Genomic DNA, 24229 nt, shown 5'->3' on the forward strand with positions numbered 1-24229 from the left:
ACTCTTTGTAGCATGTCTGCATTAGAATGATAAATGCCGTGATTGCGGAGAGGCAGGTTGAAGTATAAGGTTGCACATAAGAGTAATTTTAGACATCTATAATAATTTTAGTATTCTTTTCTTATTCGAAGCAAGAATAACGTGTTAGGTAGAAGTCTTGCCTGGCAATTTCTCTGTTGACCCTCCGAAGCCCAGTGGTAACTGTGTACCATCTGCGTTATCCATCAGTAATTGAATTTTATATGTATGAGTTTCATATGATTATCGGAATGAATAACTTTTATTTCGTTAAGACTGCTCTAACAAGTTGGTCTTTGTAGTGAGGCTTGGTTTTTTTTTTTGAGATATGGGTTGAATTCTTTGAAAGGCCCGGTACTTTGACGTCTTTCGGTCTTAAAGGGTTAACAGGTTATTAAAGCTTATCTAAAACAACAGTGTTATTTATTTGTCTGCCTTTCTTAATTGTTAGATTTTTATAACAAGTTTGTGTTAAGTGGACCCCTTACAACAGCATGTTTATAGTCAAGTTGCAAATGGAGTAGATGACCTCAAAAGTAGCATGATGTTTGAACTTAGAACTTCAGACGTTTCTACAGGTCACGTTCAATAACAAAATTTTAGCCAGAAAAACTGGACTGACAGACTTTTTGGGAAATTAATGTAGATGTAAGGATAATATTAAAAGATATGTACCACCATTGTGTGTGAGCTTGGACTAGAATGAAGTAGGACAGGGTAGGCCCAGTGAGACTTTTCTGAACACGATTCCATGAAAGGTGGGGCATTTCCCTGCCAGCTAAGAGACTGCCAGATACTCAAGAAGGACTCTTTTCCGTGGAGTTCACTTTCAGATTACTGAATCAAGGAGATGTCTGCCTTTCACCAGACTTCACAGCCGAGTAGGTAGCACTCTTCTTCCTGTTCGGATGATCTCGGGTTAAAATTTCGTCCTGGATACCGGCTATCCTGATTGATACTTATCATGGTTTTCCTCAGTGCCTCCAGGAAAATACTGGGATAATAAGCGTACCTTGAGTCAAACTCTGACTTCTTCCTTCCATGTACATTTAAATTCATTTGTATTAATCATCCTAACATTCTACGCTATATTGTCTGAGCTATGTACAACGTCGTTAAATAAACTATAAATAAAATACATTTGCTGGGTTCTACCTTATCCTGTAGGTGACTACCCGTATTTTAACTTAATGTACCTTGACGTCATTATTCCGGACTGTTAGCAAATGTTGACTGACATTGTCCACCTTAATAAAAGAATGAAGATGACTGTCTTGTTGGTTGTAGCGCAGTGTAGTCTGATAGAATTTTGCCGATGTTTCACAGGTTACCAAAAGATACCGCCACACATAACTTGTTAAAGCATACTCGAGAATTAATTTTGAATCGGTTAAAAATTTTATGTCGGCTAGATCTTTTAGTTGTTGTTATTATTATTATTATTATCCGTGGAAGGTTCAAGCAAAAGTAATCCCAGTGGTTATAGGGGCAACAGGAACTGTCTCTAGGTCACTCAGAAAATATTTGGCCAACATTCCGGGCGAACACGACGTCAGGGAACTTATTATTATTATTATTATTATTAAAATTAAAGACTTACCTTCATTTGTAACAGAAACAGACGTCTGACGTATTTGGGAGGCGGGATTGTATAATATACCCCTTGAAGAACTAAGTTCATCTAAATAATGTGAAAAAATTAAGTTCTTAGTTCAGAAAAGAAAAGAAAAAACAATACGCATCTCCATTACAAGATTTGTTGGTTGCTGTGTATTCTTTCAATCGTTAGAAACCCAGTAATATACTCTGCAGGAAAAATACAGAGTTACCGAATGTTGTGGTACGTATAGGTAGGCTTATCGATGTGCTTAACGCGTTGAGTTATAGTGGGCTGATGTAAGAAGGGAATTCCATATCCTTTCTGTCATGGCATCCATCAACATCACTCACCATTCATCAATATAGATGGTTCGCAAAATGTAATCTTAGAAGCATCAGATTTCTTAATATCGAATATCGATTTGCCACTGTAATAAGTTTGGATGTTTCATTTAATGAAATGGTCACAGAAGATTCTTCCACAATGAATGAGCCAGTTAACTTAGGATTCTTCCACAAGCATTCTAGCTACTTTGCTCGAATCCCGAAGTCGGTAATTCTATATAGTATTTTGCTTTATATCCTAAAGTTAGTCACTAATTATCAGTTACTTCCCACCAGTTGTTGCAACTTATATCCTATCATGGAATGACCAGTAAAGTTTCTGAGGTCAGAGCTTCGACATGACCTTGAGTTTAAATAGTGGTTTAGTCCTTCTAGTTTTTATAACTACAAGGCAGACGTAGCATCGTACATATGGGCTTATATCAGTTCTGTCTTGTGTTGTGGACTTACCCGTCAGCGACTGTTCCAGAGTCGTAGCGTACAGCAACTATGTGTCTGTTTTGAAAGGGTTACGTGTTGTAGTCTTAGGGTGACCACATGGTACTCGTACCCTCTCAGTTTGACCTTCCTACTAGCACCTGGCGTAACTTCTTCAGCCCAGCAGCCCTAGTAGCTCTCAGCACCTGCTCTCTTCAGGACCCCAAATAACGATGTCTACTGCTTCTTCAGCGTCCGTAGCACAACTTCGTTCAGAGGGGAAGTAACGCTGGTGGCCCCATGTCGTATATTTACGTTATGTAAAAGAACCTTACGAGCATGATACGAGATGTTTCGTCAGCAAAATTTCAGCGGCCATTTCTCACCCAAGTCTCATGATTCACTGCTAGATGGCAGCCGAATCAGATTTGAGTACAAATTGTGTAGAGTTACTACTCTCATGAACGCCGGAACGTCCATTGGGCGTTGCCGGACACGGAAATAAATAAAAGCTTGACAATACAAAACTCCGATATAAATCCATTCTCTGAGTGTTTGAATTCGCGGTCTCACTGTTCAGGTGCTTCCAAGACCTCTCGGCACCTATTGTCACACTACGTTAAACGTTTTTTTAAGTGATCGATGCGTCATCCCTGTGCATAATTCTTCCTCAGTCCCCTCGCTCTTGAGGTAGATGTCACACTTATTATAACACCGTATGGTTCTAAAATTGTTCTTTGTGGTGACATCGTAGAAGTTGTTTCTGTAACTTCCTTCAGATTAATCCAAAAAATATTGCGTGTAACTTGTATTTAGGGAGTTCCTTGGCTGTATGTCGGACTTGGAACTAGCTATATGACTGAGTTTTTCATAATTTTCTTTATTCCTGCGAAACGAATGGTGGGAATGGTACCTTCAAGCAGCCACGAACGCTATCCCACAATCATTGGGCCGTACTTAATTATCCTAACAACTCATTCCATCATACATAATTCTTGACAGCGTCTTAAAAATGTTGCAATCCTTTAATCTGTTAGTTTTATGAGTTGTTCATTATGTATAAATTTCTTCTCCAATTGAATCTTATATTGTATTAGTGTGTACTATCGAAACGTCGATTTTTACGACCATCTGATTTTGCTGACTGCCCGTTAAGAGTTCATTAAATATAATAGGCGCAAAACTATAGATCATACCATAATATATACATGTACTTTTGCTGTATTTTATATTGATGAAGTGATAAGTCATTGAATTGTGACATCTTGGTAAACCGATTTGAGTCAGATTACGAAATAAGTTTGCATAATTTTAATGCATGCAGGTTTTTACGCGGAGGGACCAAATTTGCGCCAAATAAGTTTATTTAAACGATGTCAGTCATTTCTTTGATAATGAATTAAATACGGCAGTTTAACATACCAATTTGTAGAATAACATAAGATTGAGAATTTAGCTTGGAATTTTGTATGGACACGCAGATCTTGCAAGAGACGTAATTTATGCTACATTCTTGTTACTTTATTTGAACAAACGATGTTAAAGGATGTTGATTGTGATCTACTGGATCGCCACGCTGTGTGAACATTCCAATGTTTCAAGGGGAACTGAGGAGCCTTGAGTCAGCCTGGCCGGCCCCGGGTCTCAGGATATCTCGAAAGTACAACAGGGATTATAACCACTCAGCCGCGAAGTTTCGGTGTTTTAATCGCTGTTATTGATGGATCGCTCTTCATGGATGGATGTGTAACTCAGACTATAATGAGATAAATATTTCATTCATTCTCATTCTTTAGAAACATGCTTTGCCGCTCAAACGCAGACAGCTAATTCTCTTTGAAGAAACTTCTCATCGTTCGACCGTTTTGAACAGTCGTAGGTTTTTATCTTCGTTCTGCTCAGAAATGCACTGTTTCAATCATACCGAGTTAGCTGATGTATCTCTACAGTTCTGGATTTGTATTCACAGGATACCTGTCTCGTCTGAGACTTCTCGTTGGGTTAGGGCTCGACAGCACCAGCAGACATTGTCTTCAGGTAGTTTAGGCAGACAGTCATAAATTTTTTTTCGTACTTTCGTCCGTCTTTCCAAACAGTCCGCAAACAGATATTCAGTATTTGTAATTTCTGTTTGCAAATGGGAAACAAGATACGTTTGCAGGTGTGGACTTGTTTCTGAATGTCATCATTCTGTCGCGAGCTAGTGCTCAGAATATGGATAAACGAGAGCGCGTTGAAGCTTGATATTTTTAAAACCATTTATTTGTAGGAACACTACGAAATCTTTTGGTGTTAGTATGACATTTCTGGCGTCATTTCCATCTTTGTCTTTCATCTGTACCTTAATTTTTATATCCAATCCTCGTTCCTTCTTCGAGAAAGTGTCTAGTTCAACAACGTCTATGATTTCTTCATCGCCGCGATTCATTCAGCAGAAATACGTAGCTATCGCAGATTGCAGCCACACGACATTATATTTTGAAATAGCTGATCAGCGAGATGTTTGGGCGCGAAACATTTGCAGGTGTGTACTAACCATAGTCTTTTCAGCCGAATGCCCGAAGATTTCCTTGACGATTGCTTTTCCTAATCTTATGTACTCGCTGCTCATAACTACCATCTTATCTAATTTAAGAGATGTCTCTGTAGTTAAAGTATTAAGAGCATCATTACAGAATCTAAAACGCAATAAGTTTACTCTTTGAACCACACGAGAATATGTCAGTCGCTTAGTGTACTTGCTGTGACAGGTGAGGGTTTACAGGAAGGGAGTAATGTTATAATTGAGAGTATGTCTCTGTTGAATTGGGAATGCAACGGGCCCTTTGTCCATCCCCCATCTGATGATCTCCCCCCCCCCCCCATTCTGATGAGTCAGTATGGAGCAGTGTTGAAATCACTTCACACAATTCCACACAAAAGCGTTTCAAGTTCGATGCGCATGATTGGTTATGGTCGTGCTGTACTTTCATTATCACACCAAGCACGCCCGCTCGAATGTATTCTTACCTGCATTGCACTTATCGTTTGGCGGAGCCTGTACCCAATACTGTGTTATTTTCTCGTGAGATTACTCCAGCCCAGTGATTCATACAAAAAAAATCACCATGCAACCATTTTGTTTCAGACGCATGGCCCATCAGATGCTGATGTTAGTTTTTGTTTATCGTATAACAAATGATTTTGTTTACATTGTTGACCCACCTTGATAGATCTTGCATAGATTATTAGATACAGATTCTACGTGGGGCTTCAAATAGCATGTGTGACGTTAGGAACCATAGTAGTATGCGATGATATTTAAGGATTCTAGTCCGTGTTTGAAATAGAATACCATTGAAATTATGCAGTATTTTAAAACGTGTTTAACTATGGGAAGTGTTTGGTACCTGACAGGCCATTTACCGGAAAGTGTCTGCTGTTTAATAGCCACTTCCTTAAATGTCTTATCGACGTAATGTATAACGTAAATGCCTCACAAGGACTATGCGACGTTATATAACGCATTTGTGATATAAATGGGAAATATTTTATACAGATGAGCTGAGACAAATTACTTCATCTGAGCAAAACTTTAATTCAGAAATATTTAATTATTACTACCACCACTGTAAACCCGGCAATAGAAACATGGCTTAGGCGTCAAATTACAGGCAGGTTGTATTGTAATTGACCCCTTCCGAATAAAGATACTGACAAGATTCCAGCCATTTGTTTCAGTACTACCCCTTTCCCGACAATCATTCTACGATATCTCATTTTCCTCTCCATAATCTTAGCAGTTGATACGGATACCCTCCATATGCAGTATAAACCCGGGTTTTCTCTGATACCTGTCCCTGAGCCCCGCAGAATAAAACTCCTGCTTTGCCTTTGATGAAATAAAATTTAATTAAATATGTAACTATGCACATTTTAGTGACAGTAGCTTCAGATATTGTATTAATTTATTGTTGTTGCGTAAGCAGTACGACAATGATTGATCGATTGTAGCACGACATGCCATCTGCTGAATTGAAATTACATTAAATATTTAAGCTTCGTGACCGTGACGACGACGTTTGAAGACAGATGCAATTACGAGGTGTTGCAGAGAATAATAGAACCATCGGGAGGACCAGTTTGGTCATGATATGGGATCCCGGTAAAACGTATCTCGTTTCGAATCGGTACTGAAAACTTTGCTTTCATATACTTGCAGCTTATGTCCACTAATATTAGAGACAGCTTTTCGCGATCCTTTAGTTAAATGATTACAAGTTGGGAGTCAGTAAAATAGTTTAGCTGCGGACTGGACAGCTGGGGTTCTATCCCTGGCTTGCTCAGGGACTTTTCTCGTTGCCATCACTGGGTACTGACGGCTCTTTCAGTTGGTGTAGAGCGACTGCAGGGCGACGCCGATCACTCGCTTCCTGCCAGTGTCGAAACCTAGAACTCAGAGAGTTCACCTTCAAGCTCCTTGTACGCCTCCATAGTCTGATGCTAAAGAGTAAAGACTAATCATAAAGGGAAAGACAGACAGACAGACAGTAGTAGTAGTAGTAGTAGTAGTAGTAGTAGTAGTAGTAGTAGTAGTAGTAGTAGTAGCAGCATGGTTATACTTGACCTGTGTACTGAAAACTGGCTCCGAAAGTAGTTATATCGCAAAATAGTGTGAAAATTGTAGAGTTAATCGGAATATAGACGCTATTTTACAGATTCACTCAAAAACATTCAAATCTTGCACAGCACGCATTTGTATGTTCAGGTTCGTTTCTCACTTATTTTGTTTATTTAATATTGCATTGCAGGTATTTAAATTTTCTCTAGCACCAACGCATTTGTTATTTATACGGTTCAATTTTAGTTATCTAAGTGTGAGTCTAAGCAATTACTGCCCTGATCAACAAATCGAACAGTTCGAAAGTTTGAGGAAAGGCTTGTGGCTTTTACCGTTAACTTTTAAGGAATATCTATAATCCTGATAACCACCATGCATAATGCAACAAAAAATTAATAATACTGAAATAAAATAAAAACAAAGATGCATCTGACAACGTATTTTTTACCCGTTTCTCTCAAACTGTGATCGTCATTCTGCGCTTTGCCTCTTGTTCTTAGGATGATACTGAAATACCATGATTAGTCCTCATTAATGATGGTGTTTAGAAAATCAGGTTCAGCGTCAGCTGTTTGTACAAAATCCTTCGTCTGATTTTTTCCTCATCACGCAAAAAGTGTGGCATAAACTTCGCGCAAGTTTTTCTCTTACCCAAGTCTGATAATTATGGATCTTATCGTTTTATTATTGTTCTCATTTAGTTCACCTGCCATAAATCTTAGTGTCAGTCGGCTGTCTCTTGTTAGTAAATTGCTCACTTTGTCCACTAATTCGGGGTTGACGGTCATTTCCGGTCGTCCACTACGAGGTTTATTTTCCACATCCTCTCTGCCCTCTTGGAAACGCTTAAACCATCGAAATGTTAGTGCTCTGATTAAAACCTCATCCCCAGAAGCTGTTAGTAACATTTCATGTGTTTCAGTGTCGATTTTCCCCAACCTTACACAAAACTTGATGTCACGTTGTTCCATTGTGCGGTTTCTGACGACTCAGTAATACGCGATGCACGGATCACTTCCATACGAAACAACGACCCAACCCCAAATGGTTACAGTTAGCGGCACTGCCAAAGTAACTCTTCATACGGCGTACTTTTATTTTGTGTCAGTTCCATTACTTTTTTGCACACTGTGTACATTATGCACGATCGTTTGAATACTGGAGTAAAATCTGTTCGTTTTGAATTGAGGTATTCTTCTAATTTGTAGTCTTTTACGTAGTTAATGACGTTTCAAACGAACGTTTCGAATGCATCGTCTCTGTACTTCGAACGTGAACATGAGGGCGACGCGTTCTTCATAAGCCTGTAACCGTTATAGCCCAGAACACTGCCATCCTTATTATCACCGGAATGGAATTTTGAAATCTTATAATGTCTGTTTTTTCTCTGTAAACGTTTTGTAAGGACGTACGTTAGGCTACTTTTTGTAGGCATACACATGGAAACGAGAGACACTACACAACTGTAGAACGACGTGCAAAGAATAGTTTTGTGAACCGAACCCATGTTACTTTACATATATCTTACATTTCTTGGCCACTAACTAGTCGCCCTGACAAATTTGAAAATATTTCACTAATGAAGTACGTACAAAGTAACGAATTATTAAAACTCTGGAACCCAGTTTCCCTAAGATCCATTTTTTATTACTTTCCCACATAGGCGAACTTTTTCCTTCAGATTTTGTTACTAAAATTCTGTGTGCATTTCTCATACTTACCATACGTGCTACATGACCTACCCGCCATATACTCCTAATAATATGTATTGCAGAGTATAGATAATTGCATCTCTTTACTATGAAATTTATTCTTCAGTTTTCTTTAATTCCACCCTTCTCAGGTCCAAATATTCTTATCAGCACCCAATTCTAAAACTTCCAAACTCCATATTCTTTAATTAGGATGAAAGATGAAGCTTCACACCTGTACAAAATAACAGACAAACTTGTAGTGTTGTATTAGATTGTAGGCTTTGGGTTTCTTGGTAGGAGGCGGATAGACTAACGATTCTGAACGAGATTGTAGCATGCATTTTGTAATTGACTAACTCTCTTAAATATTTATCTTGTTGATGCTATGTAATTTGGATGTTTTGGTCTGTTGGCTTCATGTTGTGTGCTTGTAGATAATTAATCTACGTATAAAACCTTGGATATGCCTATGAAGGAGGTTTTCACTTTCTGTTAATCCACCTGGTAGAACGCGGGATCAAAGCAATTCTCCCGATGTGTATTCAGTCGTTGCTTTAGGCTATTTGACCTGAATTCCAGTACAGCTGAGGCCGCACGCCGAGATGGAAAACTTTCTCATGAGTGAACAAATTATAACCCTCTCTCACTGTTATTAACCGTGGATAGTATTCAGCTCATTTATGCTGTTTAATTACTGATCGATTCTTTGGCCAATTGAAAATGACGAGAACTGTGAGTAGATGTGAATCTGAAACTAACTAGATAGCTTATGAAACCCGAAAGTTCATCACCGAATTAACCAAAGCCCTCCACCGGACCCTGTCCTGGGCCAACAAAATCCAATCTTCTTCAACTCCTATCTTCCATAGATCCCGCCTCAGATTATCCTCCCATCTACGTCTAGGTCTCCCCAGAGGTCACTACCCCTTCGGCTACCCGACCCATACCCGGTGAACACATCTTGCCCCATCCATGCGTGCCACATGACCCGCCCATCTCATTTTTCTTGACTTAAAGACCCCGCAGTTTTCTCCATGCACCATCGTCTTCTCTCCTAGGCCCAAATATCCTCCTCAACACCCTATTCTCAGGCACCTCCCTCAGAGTTAGAGACCATGATTCGCACCCATACAAAACACCAGGCAAAATTGTTATTTTGTATATTTAAATCTTCAGTTTCTTAGAAATCAGACGGGAAGACAAAATACTTTGAACTGAAAAGTAGCTAGCATCTCCAGAATTTAGTCTCCTCTTAACTTCCTCATGAATATGATTTTGATTTGTTATTGTTGTTCCCAAATATTTTAACTTCGTTACGCTTTCAAAGAATTTATTAGCCGGCTTAATATGATTTTGCTCGCCTGTGTGCTGATAGGATACCAACATGTACTTAGTTGTTTTCTTTATTTACTTGTAGCCCTATCTGTCTGCTAGCTTCTAGTAAAACTTCCTCTTTATTGTGTTGATTTGAAAGGTACTGGTAATTGCCTATTGAAACATATTTCGTCGTCATTTCTTTCATTGCATGGTGTATACGAATATATTAGTACTCTTCGCACCATAAATAGGAGTAAGGTAACAACATTCTTGGCCGTGGCGAACATTCTGCTCTAGAAGTGAGGTCCTGAGAAAATATTATTACTCAGCAGCTGTGAATGTCAGTTACATTCTTGTACTAAAATCAACACTGTAAAATACAATAAAAAGTTCCAACTCTTTTGTAGTTAACAAAAATCATTGCAATTAAGAAGTTGATTAAAAATACGATCTTTGTTCAAGTCGTCATTGCTTCCACGGACTGTGTTGGCGGCAGAAACACATCTGGCTTAGGGGATGACCTTGAAGCTACGATGCACAGTAAAAGAGTAGTGTCTCATAGGCCTAACTAAGAATCGCTCGACAAGTTTTAAGTTAGACACCCTCACCAAATTGTGTTCAAATACTTTCACTAAATTCTAAGACGAAACATTCCAACGTGCACCCTGTGACACTTGAAGCTTGTGATTATTGCGTTGAATAAGACAGGCCTTAAATCACAACGCACCTTATAATATGCCGTGCTATTTACACTTATGTATGTAGATTATAATACTCATAGTGCGGTAATAACGTACAGCGTACATGGGCCGACGTAATGGCATGCCTTAGTATTGCATTCCCCCTTAGTTCGTTGTGATTTATTATTATCGGTTATCGATATGAAGGAATCGATAATTACCGGTATTATACATTTCGCACATGAAAGTTATTTGTAGCTATTCCAGTCCTCTACATGTTTGTGTGTCTGTGTAAGGGCCAAAGGATAATAACTGTTGTGTAAGGTCTTAGGAATTCATGTTAGAAACACCCAAGAAAACTAACTGCGTGGAAAATGGCTATTTTGGGCTATGAGGTTGACTCATCACAATTACTCTCAAACCAGGTACTTTATCCACTTCAGATATAGTTCCATACTTTTATGATGACGGCTGCCTTCTTCAGTGGTATTTCCTATAACCGTTATAATTGCTGTATTTCTGTAACTCGGGTTCAAGAGTCTCGTTCGTGAGAGCAATGTTCACCATGTGAGTGTTTTTGGCATTAAAGTATGAGGGTGTTTATATCGCGCGCCCTATGCTTCTGGAAAAGATAGAATATTAATATAAACAGGACAGAAGAAGGCGAAAGGGTTAGGAAGGGAGGATGCATAATGTTAGTACAGGTCTGTTCTGAGAAAAGGCGAATACGAAAGGTTAAATATTCCTGTTTCTGAAGAACATTAATTCACTCTTTTGGAATGAAATTTTACTTACTTGTTCATGTATTTACATGAACGCACATCTTTCACCGAACGTTGGATATAATGGTTCTAAAATTTTTGTATTTAAATTTTACTTAATCATTAAATGCCACGTCAGTGTACCATATTATGTAATTCAGAGACAACAAAGACGATGGGACTGATTTCATGAGATGCTGTTAAGTCGGAACAGCTAAGTACTTTTAATTTCTGAATTTGCTGCTGGTGATGATGGCTAATTCTTAAATTATTTACATTTACCGTGTCAGCTGCATATTTTACATATTCCAATGCCATGTAAGATAAGCATGGTTGGATGGCTGGTATGGCTTTTGGAAGGACGGATTTATGGTATATTTCAAAGTATTGTCTCAGCATTCAGTTAGAGACGCAGATGAAAATTGTAGATACATGGCTCTGAGTTTGGAAATGGCCTTCAGATTCGCCGCACAGCTGCAGCGTGCGAAATATGGGAGGGGCAGGAGGGGTAGGTCGTTATTATGCGTTCTTTGCACGAAGTGCATAGCGATAACGCGTTATGGGCTGGTTGTCCGTTCAGTCAGTCGATTCACCTCGAGAACCACTTGACGGATTTGGATGAAATGTTATGTGGAGGTCATGCTCTTCGGCACGACCTTAAAATCGTGCTTTAGACAGACGAGGAAAGTATTAAGACATTAAGGCGCTGCGATCTGGCGGTTGAAGTGGTAACTATGGAATAAAGCTGAGTTAACACGTCTAATTCACACTGTAAAGAAATCATGAGGATATTGTGTGTATTCTGGTACGGACTACATTTTTCGGGCTTGTTTGAAATCTAGTATTATTAACAACTTCGTTTTTGTTAAGTGCATATAGCTTCAGGGAATTCGAATATCGCATGCTTTACGTTGATAATCAGGACAAATAATTGTATTTTATATTTCGTTTATTTGATTTATGGCATAAGATACCACATCAAAAGTGTCAGATGAATTACGACCTTGTATTGTCATCGTGCTGTGGTCTTTTAGTGAAGTTTCGTTGAGTATAATTTTCCGTCATTCTGTAACTCCTTCCATGCCTTGTTGGTTATGATCATATTGTGACCCTCTTCATCGTCAGAAACTTGTAAGAAAACGTAGTTACTCTTATATTTCACTGGCGAAGTTTGAAGTCGCACAGCTTTAAACATATTCGGAACGTTTTATTTGTTTTGTTTGTTATCCCCTCCCCCCATTTCCTTCTTTTCTTTATTGTTTATAGCTAGGTTTCTGGTGTGGGTAGACATTTATTATTTTATTATTACAGTCATCTGTGCAGCTTCAGCTCCGTTTATTGAAGCACTAGATAGAATCAAGTACTTGGGAACAATAACAAATAAAATGAGATTTATATGTAATCAAAAACAGAATCATATAAAATGTGTTTCTAAAGACAGAAACGGAACCAATATTAAAACGTATACGGTTTGCTGAAGGATCTATTTGTCACTATAGTATGATTTTTTAATGTCTCGTTTATTTCTTAATTTCGTTTATTATTCCCATGCCTCATACCCACCATATTTGTCTTGTTTATCTAATACCAAGACTATCGTTGTCTCAATCATATTCATTCATCGCATATATTCGCAATCTTGAAACTTAATTTTTCATACACATTCCTAGACACTGGTGTGCACGTATTTGAATCGCCTAATTATCCGGTTATTTAGATCGGGCACTGGACGTTTTTCAGAACCAGATAAACCCAATGTATTTTATTATTTTGTTGGACTGTACCCATAAGTGTTTTAATAAAAAGGACAACGCTTCGGAGGTTGTTTCTACCTTCGTCTTCCTGTGGGAGGATCAAACCGCGATTGACCCAGTCCAAGGTTGAGACTAGCTTGAGTAGAGTTTTGGTTTCCTATCCGAAGACGGAAATGATAGACGGCGAATAAATTCCAGCAGAATAATTGTACACATTGTGTGACAGCATACTCAGAAACCTGCAAACCTTAGATCAATCCAGTCCATCCATACCTTATTATCCCATTTTTAATTAAATTTTATTTTTATCTATGTCTGGGCCTCCCAAGTGACCCCTTTTCTTCATGTTTTCGGTCTACAATTTTGTATTTATTTCTAATCTCCATGCTCACAGTATAGGTACCTCATTGTCGTCATACATTGTATTTATAGACCTTAAATATTTTTCGTCAAATATGGCTGGTTCAGAAAATTCTGATCCTATAGCACAAGTCGTTTTGTTCTTTCTGTTAAATGAAAGTACAGAAAATCTTTAAGGTACCACAAAGTTTCTTGTTGTTGTAGACTGATCTTTTGATTAAAGTTGCTCGTAGCGGCAATCCGTTGGCTCTTTGTGTGGACGTTTATCAGTGTCACGTTAAAAAGGCTGACATTCTGCGTGACAACTCGCCACATTGTTTATATGTCTTTTTACTTTGTTTAAGGATATCTGCTTTTGATGCATTAGTTCTCAACTGATACCGTAAAGGGATTCCTTCTTTCTAGATGTTTATGATTATAGCGCTGGAGTATGTAACTAAGACTGCAAGGTTGTTATTCTTCCATTGTTTTAGTAATATGCGTATATACTTACTTCATTGTCCAGTTGTTTGTAATATCTTTTAATACATAAGTTACATAAATTATGGCGTTGTCACGGAATTCTAAGAGGCCCGACATTGGAAGAAACTATTTCCATGTCATTTAAATAGATATGAGTTGACCATGTAAACGCAGCTGGGATGCCAGCGGTAGGCTGCTGACTAAAATACCAAGGATTGATCCTAATGGTCGTCTGTTCCAAAAGAGTGGCGATCCCTACCTCTTTAAACTACTAGCGCCGTTTAATTTTGTGGGCAGTTTTCTGTTTAGATGTAAGTTTATCGCATGTTTCTAAACGTCAGCTTCCAAACTGCTATTTCCACTTTTCGGCTGCCGCAATAAGCACAGTTTTAAATGAATTTTTTTCTGTTGTAAGTTACAGGCTTTTTCTTCTTATTGTAGTTCCGATTTATTCTCATTTTCTATGACGTTTTTCTTTAGGAGGCAATTTTTCTTTCCCGAATTTAGCCCAGCTGCCAACGCCGGACTTCATGATGCGCAACTAAAACATTTGTTTTTGGAAATTACCTATTTTTCTCTTCTTAGACGAAAAAGCAGTTACAGAATTATAATCTCTACGGTGTTTTATCAGTATTTCATGGATTTTAAATATGGCGTAATTTAGAAAGCGAGGACTTAATTCTTTCTACTTGCTCGCAGTAATTAATGTTCCAAGTAGGACTGCCGTTTGTGGCTAGTATGCAGATGAAGTGTGAAGCGTTATTACTTGCTTGGCTACTGGAGCGTTCCAGATGATGGCAACAACGAGCTGTCTAGACTGGAGGTTTGGAAATATTACAGTTATTTTGCAGTAATGCTTTTGTTTTGACATTGTAAGTCACCATGTGTCTAACTCGAAGGGACACGAACGTCTTCAGAAAAAGGCAAACCTTCTTTTTCACCTGATCTGGAAATTCTCTTTCACTTAAGATGAATGTTAATAGCTGGCATCTAAATCATCTGTTATTTGTCCGTATCCTGAGCTATTATATTTCACTTCTTATCCTCATAGCCAGTTTGTCTAAAACCGGATTTGCTATCATTTCATCTACGTGAGGGCACCAATAATCTCTTCTCATAACGTCTACAACCGGAAACTTCACATGCTTTCCTTGATTTCTCGTGCCCATCCCATTTGTCACTTATTCATTGTATTACACTTAAGATATAATGTGACGAGCTGGCATTGATGAGTTCTCAGTACTTAATATTCTCCAGTATCCTGTCTTGTATTTAGTTTACAAGTTATAAAACTGTTCTGCAAACTCATTCCGAAATTTTGTTCTATTAAAGATAATAAAGGATTTTCATTCATTGAATCTGTTGCAAGTGCCTGAAACACATAATAATTAAGAAATAGTTTGTTCTGCGAATTATAACTGGAACTATCGGGAAGCCATTGAAGCACCTGCTCACATTTGACGTGGTGGGTTGCAAACAGCCTAATACTATGAATTTTTTTATAAGTGTTCTGTTTCTTATTGTTTCACCTTATTTATATAACTGTACAACTTCATTCAAATTTAACTACGTGTTTCGATTTTTACCTAAGGCTGGAGTCATTCAGGCCCACCACGAAGAAGACTAATGGAATTCACACCTTCTTACGACATTGATGATCAAATGTCGTATAAGCTGTGTTGTTCACTTTCGAGCACAGTGACCGTTCACTCTCTGTGGCAACGTTAGCACTGGCTTCAACAGTCTTGGAAAGGAAGTGTATTTCTTGCACGAGCTTTGGATGCTCATCCCAAGGCCTGCATTTGTAGCTTGCTTACCTTATTTTATATGGTATCAGCAAGGAAGCGTATTCTTGTATCTGTTCTCCTCTGTTAATTTCTGAACCAACTGAAGTATCTTAATTGAAATTACTAGGCGCGTCCACAAAGTAAGTTTCCCACTCGTCCCGCAGCTAGCAAACCTTATATTGCGCGAAGCGACTGTGCGTACGTGATAGAGCAATGACATAGCATGGCGCATGCACTAACGGTACTTCCCGCGTTCTCACAGTAGCATCGTTGCAGCTGTTGAAGATGGAGGTTCTTATTCCAGCTCCCGCCGACTGTGAAGTGCGGTCAGTGATAACGCTAGGCCGCACACGGCTCGACGGACAGCAAGTCTCCTGCAGGAGTTCAGCTGGGAGGTGTTTAATCATTCACCCTACAGCCCGGACCTCGCTCCCAGTGATTTCCATCTTTTCCTACACCTCAAGAAATTCCTGTCCGGTCAGCGTCAGCGTTTTGAGAATGACAGAGAGGCGGAGATGGTTGTCACACAGTGGTTCCAATCCCAGGCGGCAGACTTCTACGACACAGGTATTAAAAGTTGGTCCCACGGTATGACAAATGTCTCAATTCCGGTGGCGAATATGTTTAAAAATAGCTGGACACTTGCTGTATCTGTTGCAATAAATATTTCCATGAAATTGTGTTTTGTTTCTGTAAACGGCCCCAGGGAAACTTACTTTGTGGACGAGCCTCGTAGTATTATCATTATACTACTAGTGGACATTCTCCCTTTCCACCTAGTAATGTCCTGTCATCAATAACACCAACTAACGAACTTGTGATGTGAGGGCGGCATTAGATCCACCACTGATACACTACCAGAGGATACTGAATTTTCTATAGTTTAACTCTATGGAGCAAAGACCTATAGAAGCCAACAGTCACGCAATTATTCCAGAAATTCTCAGCCCTTACCGACGCGCGAAGTTTCATCGCCTTGTTTAAGAGAGCCCACCGCTATTCTCTTTAAAGAGGCGAATTAATCCAGCGCACATCCAGGGTGAGATGTTGACTATTCGTCACCAGGGACAGAGGGGCCCTGGGGTCAACCAGTCCTTTTTTCCGATTGGTATTTGTGATAGAAATGTCGAAACGTGAAGCTCACCACTCTGTTTCATGTGGACTTGAAGTCAAGAATTTTTTTTTTTTGTACCTCAGCTCTTATATGCACTGCTGTGGCTTGGTTCTGAGGCACTGAGGACGTTTTAACTTTATTTTCAGTGTGTAACGAATTAGTCATAAGTCCATTCCGCTCGAAAAACTTATTGAAGGCCAGATGTGGTAATGAAGTCTTGAAAGGATGCGTGGACTGTATGATTAATTCTAGCGTACTGTTAAAACTTGGGCTCGAGGTTAATTGTAGCGGTTCACGAGTTGCTCGTCCGTTGTGCATTCGGAAGTTAATTGAATTGAATCTTGAATTGGCTACGGCGACTTATATTTTTATATTTGTCGTGATTTCCTTAAGAAAATAGGCTACCAGTCTCAGACTGTCTCGCACAATATCATGGAATCATTTAAATTGTTATTCACAGCCGTATTATAACCACCGTAATTTATATTAGTCTCGCTGAACGTCGTTGTGTTGTGATTAGCGTCCCTGGTTTATTTTCGGGATTTCCTGTATTCGATTCTTGCTCCGGAGACCGGCTTTCTCATTGTTTCCTTTAGTGGCTTCCTGTGCTATCTTACAGTTGAGATAATTATGTTACCTTTAAAATATTCTGGAGGTCATTATTTGGAATAAGTCTGTCAATCGACATTGTTTATTCAATGTTCTTCAAAATCGTCGTTAAGTAAAACAAGATTGATTAGCCCCAAAGTTATATTCGTAAAATTTACGGTAGCAAGTTGCAGACACATATGTAATGTTAATTCTTACATCGAAACTGAGACGAAATAACTGTGCTGTTAAACAGCAAGAGTGACATAATTGGCTTTTAACGGCCCGGAGACCTGTTTTCAAGCTCAGGTTACATCCGGTGAGATTCATGGTGGATGAAAATGCACTCGAACAGACTGTTCTCCGAATTTGATTTTTCCCTCGTTGATCATCATTCAACCGTTGCTCCACGTATCACCATCCAATTAACACATTTGACCCTCGGGTCAAAATTTGAGACTTGGTCTCTTACCCACGCACTTGTCTGGTCTCAGAGCATAGGTAGTTTTCTAGTTATTAAATAATGATAAGCAGTTGATAACTGGTAACTATTTGTGACTATGAAACGTCGGGAAACTAATACCAGACAACACGGCGCAACGTCTTCAGAAGATAGTCGTCTTAATTTAGATTATATTCAGCCTCTACAAATATCTTTATTCCTTCCAATCTCCTCGCTTTTCTGTTCTCGCCGTGAGAACCTGAAATCCCACCTAATATAAATGACGTCGGAAAGTGCAGATCATCTCAACAAATGATTTTGAATTAATGAAACTAATATTACCAGATATGTTTTACAGAGAATAACGTAATTGTCCTTAAAGGGTTACTTATTCGCCGTGTATTTGACTCATGATTATGAAATTCGGATAGATTAAGGCAATATGAATCGGCGTGTTGGGATTAATTAGGCTCAACCAAGATGAAATGTTCTTGTGGAAGGGACACAGACATGACGTCAGATGTCTACAAAAAGAAAGCCTTCTTGGCGTAATTGACCACAACGAAATATTGTGGGTGGGGTGATTGATGCGCCATAATTTTATTAGCGGTAATCAAAGTTGGCTCCAGACAAATGCGTCAGAGCAGAAAATTATTTCCCATGGTTTAGATTTCTTGTTAACATTTAAAATATTTTGAAACTGGGGTGAATTTGATCGAGTGATTAATTTTAAGGATACTGCAAATAAATTATATGAAATAGTTACTGAAGACATTTGTTAAAGTGTGAATAGACAGTTACAATTATCATATTTTCTTAAGATCGATATTGCTTTAGAAAACTTAGATTATGGTTTTACTTCCAGTGTTTGCAGCTGGGTCTTATTTTGTGGATATGATGTCTTCCTTATGTGCTATTTATATAATATTCAACTGCCTTCTGCTTAGTGCTTTGAAGGCCTTTACCTCCAGTACATATATATATATATATATAAATATATATATATATATATAATGTCAAGAATACTACACGCATACCTATAAATCTGTTTTTGTTTTTCCTGAAGCTAGAACAAAATTTCACCAGCACACGCTTTGCAGTGTTGATTTCCGGTGTTGAAATCCTTACGTAGCACTTCTGAGCCTCCTCCCGATGGAGTAGTCGCTGCATCATAGCCTCTTTTATTGCTAGTTGAACCAATGGCTGTGTCCGGATGATTACGTCTGTATGACTTGAGTATGATGATTCATCAGTCTTAGCGACACTTCGCCCTGGCTGTACATCAAAACGGTTTCGTTTCCGCCTGGACTGGAATAGAATGTCATTTATTTCTTGTGTCACTGATGACTCGCTTTGTGTTTGTGACAACTTCTTGAGTACTTTATCATTGTATAGAAGGAAAAATTCTGTAGGTTGGACACACTCATTAAAATTTCCTCCCATATCTGTTAATGAATTTTTCTCAAGAACAGGAAATATATCTTTTTGGCATTGTTCGACTCCTCGGATATATATCGAGATTGAGAGAGAGAGAGAGATATCCAGCCAGACAGCCAGCCGGGTTAGCTGTCAGTATAGTGACTGCTTACGGACTGGACGACTTGGGTTCGATCCCCGTGAGGAGCAGAGGATTTTTCCTCTAGCCTCTGCGTCCAGACTGGCTCTGGGGTCCACCCAGCCTCCTATCCAATGGGTATCAAGGTACTTTCCTTGGGGTAAAGCGCGGCCGGGGCGTGATGCCGACTACTGAACCCCATCTAGTGTCGAGGTTAAGAATGAGTAGGAGCTATACCGGCTCCCCCCCTAGCGCCTACTTGGCGTATAGTGGGTCAGATGCGAGTATGTGTGTGTGTATATATATATATATATATATATATATATATATATATATATATATATATTCCCAGTTCAGAAGTTGTTTCCGCCATGCTGCTTTTATTGGACGAAATTTCTAAACATCGCTCTCTTATTTTCTCATACAACATATTTTTTTCATAAAACCTTCCTAATGTTACGACGAGGTAAGATGTATTTGGAACAGCGGCCATTAGCGGAACCATCCCCGCAGTCTGTACGTGGGTTAATTTGGGGCAGCGGTAGAGTGGTACATGGGAAAAGCGAAGGACTTGGTGAGAAAGCTGTAGACGTGCTTTGTCCACCATGAATTCCACTTGGACTGTCCGAACCCGGACTTACACGGTGGGAACCTGGCGACTAACCGCCTGAGCCCTTATAAATCTTCTTGACATAAATGTGTATCAGTACCAAGAGGAGAAGAATACAATACTAAACTCCCCTATAACTACAATTTTATAACCGATGATGAATTACAACTTTATAAGTTAATGACGCTTTTGGCAGCCTCTGTGAAATGAAAATGATAATCCGTCGAACACTTTCGTTACTCGCCTGAAGAGACTGATGAAAACCACGAAATGTGTAGAATGAATGGTTATCCGGGTGAATTTCGATTCAAAACCGGCCTATGCAGCATAATCGCCACACTAGCGTCCACAGTCGTCACTGTTGATAAGTTCTTGCATTGGAATAAGAAAGTCCTTTGTCGTTCGTGGATCCAGCTGCAGGTGAAGTTAGAGCAGTTGCATTGCTGATTCTTCTTACGTTTCTGTGCAAGTACATAATTGAAATGTCACATTTAATTGCAGTGCGTCAGAAATCTTTAGCACCCCTGGTCTAGACTGCCGGGAAGCGGTGAAGGATGACAAGATAGAATTCTACCCAGCAGCAAGCATAATGGTTCATTGCGCGTTTGTAAACAGCTTCCATACCTCCGTTTAATCGATCGTACTATGCTGCCCGTCTTTCAATTTAACATCGAGTCTGGAAATCAGAGAATTGTTTTTAACCATTTAGTTGTTGTGCAACAGCTGTTAAAGGTGTTGCGGGAAAGTTTTGTTATGTCACAGTTTCTGCAGAATAGAACGCTGTTCTTAGTTATTTTTCGCGTTCATGATGAGCGAAGAACACGTGGAACCGTCCATGTCTGTTTGTCTCCTGCTTTTTTCCTAGGAACTAAGCAACCCACATGGCCCAGGGTGTTTGTTATAGCTCGTTGCAACAGTGGGAACCGAGGTCATTGTTGGACACAACATTGGGCCGAGGCCATTGTTAAAACACTGTTGCAAAAGTGGGGAACGAGGTCATATATGAAGCACATTGGTACAACAGTGGGAACGACGTTATTTTGGGCACACTCCACTGACTTCGTACAACAACGACCTTGGGTGCCATTCTTGAGTAATAATGATCAAGCTCCATGGTTCCTTTGAATCATGGCTGTTAACGAAGCAACCTGCAGACATCACCGCCAGTGTTGTGACTAGAAGAACATCTTCATTAACATGCATAGTTAAGTTATTAATTTTATTAGGTCGTGTTACTGTTGTTGGCTCCTCAGATCTGATACTTTTAACGAGGGTTAAGAATATTTAAATTGTTCTGAAGAGAACCGTTGGTAGATTTGCAGGTACATCACTCCATGTTCAAATTGCACATAGACATGTTTCTACTAGAGTGTGTGCATCTGAGAATAATTTTAAATAGTCGTTTAATAAATTGTGATTATTAATTGCAGGTATTAAAATACACATTTGAGAAGCTGAATGGTGAATGCCCATTTCCCGATAAGGAATCTACTTAGCAGGGGGTGAGTATCATAAAACTTTTGATAAATCTGTTACCAAGTAAATTATTTTCCAGTTTTAACTTGTTTAATTAATTTCCATCGAACCCTGTGAGCATTAATATAGTTCTTTGATAAAGAAAGGATTAAGTGCACATTAATTTTATTGCCGTTTGCATTTAAGCCGTACTTTAGAAATAGTTTTATTTATATGCATTCAGTATTACCAATGCAGTGGTTGTAACAAATGAGCTGAAGCACTTTGATGAAAAAAGGCGTCATTATTTCTTCCGAGAACTTGTTACTTAATAAGATTACACCATGGTTTTAGTCTGCTTTACCCTATTCTTGATGAAACGTCTAAGCCATTACTTAAACTAATGTAAGCGAACCTCTCGAAAGCTGCTTACTGCCTTGTGGGTGAGAGGTTTCCGAATAACCATAATACATTAAGGGTAAAGTAAAGTTGTCCCTGGAGCTTAAGTAAGCACCACGCCATGCATTGTAGGGGGTCAGTGTACAGCGCCTCTTATTTTTAACTTCAGCAATACATAGAGGTGAGTGGTTAGCTCTTACCCTCGACGAAGGAAACAGTTCCGATTGGGTAGGCGGAAGAATGGGTCCCAGCGACGGTCTTGACGTTGTGGCGAAGAGGGAAATCCTGCCCTGCCGGGAATCGAACCCTGCCTACCAGCCTATAACGCAGTCTTCTTACGAAGAGTCACCTTCCATTACGAACATAATTTTCGCAATTCGTGACTCGGTATTTATTGAGAATTAATATGTCGGAGAAAATGTTATGGATCATGTGCACAATACATTTACAGTTTTATATTTACTTCTTCAAGAGCTGGGTAGCTCAGTCAGTATAGCGGCTGACTACGGGCTGGATGATTGGGATTCGATCCCCGCCAGGGGCAGAGGCAGAGGATTTTCTTGTAGCATGTGGAGCCTACCCAGTTACTAGTTACTGGGGTTTTTTTCCACTGGGGTAAAGCATGGGCTGGTCGTGACACTGACCACTCACCCCCATTTAGTGCCGAAGTTGAGAATGAGTAGTAGCCATACCACCTCTCCCCCCTGAGCGCCTACATACCGCGTGGCGTGATAGCTTTATTTACTTCTTCACAATCTTGCCGAAATCCCTGAACTATTCGATATACGAGATCGTAGATCTTACTACTATATATTGATGTTAGGGCGAGAAGAGAAGTTGGCTGTTGTGGGTGATAAAATTGGAGGCGGTCTTCTCTTTTCTGCTTCTTGTTATTAGAAGATGGCGTAAAGACATTGCTTACTTGACAGCTTCTACGTGTCTTCGTATTCAGTTATGTACACAGCAGAAGCAATGGTTCGCCCCTCTTTTACCACAGAAGACACTTGTACGTTTACGGCTGTACACATTTTAACCACTGAACTGACTGTACGTACGATCATGGTATCTTATAACCCCTTCAGCTGTCATGCTGCTTACTGCTATGTCCGACAATACGATCCTACCAAACAATTTCATTGGAAGTGAACAAGTTGGAGTAATATTACTGGCATTTTCACTTCGTACTTGGATACGTTTTTATTTTATTTGTGTTCTCTTGTATATAGAGCTGTGCCCGCATAACACAGCGTTCTTACGATATGCAGATTTCTTGCGTGTGTGTCCATGCCCTGATGACTGAGGCAGTATGACCTCTGAAACGTTGGCTAACATCAACCAGACTACACAGCGCAACCCAGAAGACAGGAATCTTCATACTCACCGCTGTGAAAACTTCAAACCTTATATTTGTCAAATGACTGAGGCCGTTCTTATGGAAATATTTGTAGGGGAACAGGTGGCGCTAACCCTGCACTTCTTGACGCCTGTGACACGCACGTTCACAAATGCACAGTCGTGTTTACCCTTTGGCCGGTTTTCGCCCCAGGAATAGGCTCAGTGGTTGAGAAACGCAATGAAATATTCAAACGTGTACGCATGACTTTTAACTGTAGAAACTTAGACTGAAGACAGTAATTTTTTAAAGATGTGTGACAAAGGTTGATTCTTTATACGTGCATCATGTTTGACACTGTCCAGATTCGCCAGCATTTTATACACACGACGTTTCGGAAGTTGGGTCACCATCTTCCTTGAGGTGACTTGTATTGTTCTATTAAGATTTCGTTATCAGTGGCAAGCTAGTTTATAACACAACGAAACTTAAAAGTCGTATTGTTTGTCTGTAAGGAGGATATAATTAAGAAGGCGGCGAACTTAATCGTTTGAGGATCTGAGGAGCCTCTTGCATATACTACCTACCTTCGACATTCACGAAGTAAGTAAACCTCTTGTTGTCAGACAACGAAAATTTTATTCCTGTTCATACTATTCTTAGGCATGGTATGATGAAATTCAGTTAAAATGTTTTATACGACCAAGCGTTTCACGGCAGTAATCATTTGGATTTCACCGTAACGACTGTCTCAGAGCTTCTATTTTTCCTTTCAAGGCAACGGTGTTTCTGCATAAGACATGTTTTGAACGTTAGTTGCAAAACTTTGTCTTTATTATTTAGCACGACCATCATTTTTAACAAGATTGCTGTTTGTACACATCTCATTCTGTGGTTTGTTTAAGAAGATTGGAAACTGTAGTTATTCAAGGAAGTTTT

General features: G+C 39.3%; 1 long non-coding RNA gene across 6 annotated transcripts in view; it reads left to right on the forward strand.

Annotated features, from left to right (window-relative positions):
- The window catches only part of LOC110827502 (uncharacterized), a 471708-nt gene that overhangs the window by 154104 nt on the left and 293375 nt on the right, over nucleotides 1-24229 (forward strand). For 5 of the 6 annotated variants that reach the window (XR_015535820.1, XR_015535821.1, XR_015535822.1 and 2 more), the window contains exon 4: nucleotides 21534-21605. This is a non-coding gene — a long non-coding RNA (uncharacterized LOC110827502). Of the gene's footprint in view, nucleotides 1-21533; nucleotides 21606-23183; nucleotides 23207-24229 lie in introns of those variants that run through there. The other variant, XR_015535825.1, reaches the window with a different exon arrangement.

Source organism: Zootermopsis nevadensis, unplaced genomic scaffold (genome assembly GCF_977971745.1).
Source record: "Zootermopsis nevadensis isolate Lab colony 2312 unplaced genomic scaffold, Znev_1.0 Znev_ptg000019l, whole genome shotgun sequence".
In the NCBI taxonomy this organism is placed as follows: domain Eukaryota; kingdom Metazoa; phylum Arthropoda; class Insecta; order Blattodea; family Termopsidae; genus Zootermopsis; species Zootermopsis nevadensis.